The sequence below is a fragment of the Anneissia japonica genome, unplaced genomic scaffold, assembly GCF_011630105.1.
Source record: "Anneissia japonica isolate Jap-2015-1 unplaced genomic scaffold, ASM1163010v1 scaffold2768_len5624_cov135, whole genome shotgun sequence".
In the NCBI taxonomy this organism is placed as follows: Eukaryota; Metazoa; Echinodermata; class Crinoidea; order Comatulida; family Comatulidae; genus Anneissia; species Anneissia japonica.
The window spans coordinates 3,006-5,640 of NW_022694938.1; the positions used below are offsets into that span (position 1 = coordinate 3,006).

At 39.3% G+C, this 2,635-nt stretch overlaps 1 protein-coding gene across 1 annotated transcript in view; it reads right to left on the minus strand.

Annotated features, from left to right (window-relative positions):
• The window catches only part of LOC117101343 (programmed cell death protein 10-like), a 4,492-nt gene extending 2,539 nt beyond the window's left edge, over positions 1-1,953 (minus strand). The window contains exon 1 of the mRNA XM_033241304.1: positions 1,807-1,953. The gene's annotated coding sequence lies outside the window, so the exon portion shown is untranslated. The remainder of the gene's footprint in view (positions 1-1,806) is intronic.
• Positions 1,954-2,635: the final 682 nt, after the last annotated feature.

Sequence of the window (2,635 nt, forward strand, 5' to 3'; positions counted from 1 at the left end):
GCTTTCTAGATCGATAAAGTCCTGTTTTTTTTAATGTTTTGGCCTGGGGTTGAAATGTCCAATTTATCATACATAACAGTAACTAACACTACTGTAAAATGACTATTCAGGGCCTATAGCCCAGCCAAACAATAGGAAGACCAGTAGGCAGGGAGTTGTTATGGCCTAGCTACAGTAGCTGGGTAACACCAACAACACAGCACAGCCGCACAGCATACCTGGCCTACATAGAGTCTAGCTAGGGCCTAGTTTAGCCTACTACACAAGCCAACTCAGTGTTCTCCCGAAGCGGTTTTAGCTGTAAATTTTACCGGTAAAAATAACCGGCCAACCAGTAAACATTTTGATTTTGTAATTTAATGAAAAGACTACTGATAGGCCAAGCCTAGCTAGGTAGACTAGGGCGGCTGGCCCTCTTTAACAATAATAATATCAATAAACTAGAAATTGCAAATTGCAAGTGAAGTGCTGCGAAGTGCAACTGCATATAAATGTTCTTCGAACAAAATTATTTATGCGAGTCAAGTGAAAATAATGAATAATAAAACTATAACAAATAAAATGAGACACAACCCATTGTCTATATTAGAACACTTCTCATTGGGTAACAAAGTCGTAATTTTTCATTTTTGTCAAAAAGTGTCTATAGTGTGGTGAATTATGGTTTAGGTTTTTTTAAATAAAGTTTCAAAAATTTCTATGTATGTGGAAAATGTAGTTGATTACCAAAGGTTACAATTTTTATTTTGAAGACTATACTAGGAAGTGTACATTTTTTTATGGGGCAAGTTTCCAAGGGCGGGTTTTCTAGGGGCGAGTTGACTGCCAACGAGTGTTGCCAAAGTGCGAGCCAGCGTGTTATTTGATCACAAGTGCGAGACATCACAAGTGTGAGCCAGCCAGCCATGACGTCACGACAATAGATAGAGACGTTAGCCAGTTGTGCGAGGTATCGGCTGAGATTTGTGGAGTACAATTCAAAAAACAACTATAGGTCTAATAATGAATTATTGTGATGTTAAATAGACAATGTTAGCTATCAAAGAGCGACGTTGTTTTTCATTGTGACCTTCGTCCCTTCAAGGCTAGGCCTATACCATCCTAGCTAGTCTAAGCCTAGAGAGTAGGATAAGGCTAGCACGACATGCGGATGTTGGTACGAGTAGGTTAGTCTACAAACGTCGCCTAAAGTAATTGATTTTACCCGGCAGAACGAAAGAAGGAAACTCCGCTTTTCAGTCGTCTTAGGCACTCGTTTTTTGACAAACAATGACCTTTCAGAGGTCAAATTGCTGTCAAGAATATGAATTGGCTGCTTCGCAGCAATTAACATCATTCCAGTCTATGTGCCCATTAAGCTAAGCTATGAATATATACTGCTGTTGTTTCTTCAAGTCATTAAAGCCCACCCCTGCGCACGCATTGCTGAATTTTCACGGACAAATTTACCAGTAAAAAATTTTCAATAGGAGAACACTCACTACAACTACTACGGGTACGATAATACTGTTACTTCAGGCCTACCTACTACTAGCTAGCCTGTGCTAGTACTAGTAGGCCTAGGCTAGGCCTTCTTTCCAGGGGCCAGGCCAGGCCTCCAGCCCAGCCTATTACAGTATTATAATATTATTAGCCTAGCTAGGCTAGTACTAGGTAGGCCTAGGCCCTAGGCCTTTGGCCTAGCCTAGGCCTACACATGTTGTTGTCGTTGTTTTGGGCCATGAACAGGCCAAACAAAGTAATCATATTATTTTTATAATTATCTACGCATATCCTACGTTTTGAAAATAAATGTAGCTAACTTACTAAGTTAATAAATTAACCTTATCCGTCACTACTTCCCTGTTGTGTTTCAGATACAAAGATGGCGAAATTTATGGGTGGAGTCATTTTGTGTCAAAGTTCGATGACGCATGATTATTCCTATGTCGATTAACTCGCGTTAACTTGCGTCAACCCTGTCGTCTAATCGTCAACACGCCACATCCGTAAACTTTACACTGGGAATCTGTGCTCAAATCCAGAATAATAATACAGTATACTTTTGTTTGGTTTTAGGTAGCCTGGCCCTGGGTTCCAGGCCCTAATTTTAGGTTACTCACTCTTTATTGCACTTAGTGCGTCCCATACTCGATTTCTTTTTTTTTTCGAATTAGGCCATAGAGACTAGAAATTGCAAATTGCAAGTGAAGTGCTACGAAGTACAACTGCATAAAATGTTCTTCGAACAAAATTATTTATGCGAGTCAAGTGAAAATAATGAATAATAAAAATATAACAAATAATATGAGCACGACCCATTGTAACGCCTTTTTCACGAATCGGTAGACATCTTGAAGTGATGACAAACATTGCGAATCAGCGGTGCGTAACCAACAGAAATAAGATAAGCTTTTGGGCTGATTTTCTGACATCATGTTATTTAAAAAATCATAACTCCATAACGGGGCGTCGTATCCAAAAAGTGTTTCCAGATCTTTGCTCTAAATTAACTTTCTCGTTGGTGGCGCTGTCCAGAATGAGAAAAATAATAAAAAATAAGAGACTTGTGGCAAGTCTAGATTTTAGGGTGTGTACAATTAACATGCTTACCTTGTTGAAATTAACAATTTCGGCCGGGAACACTAATTGGACT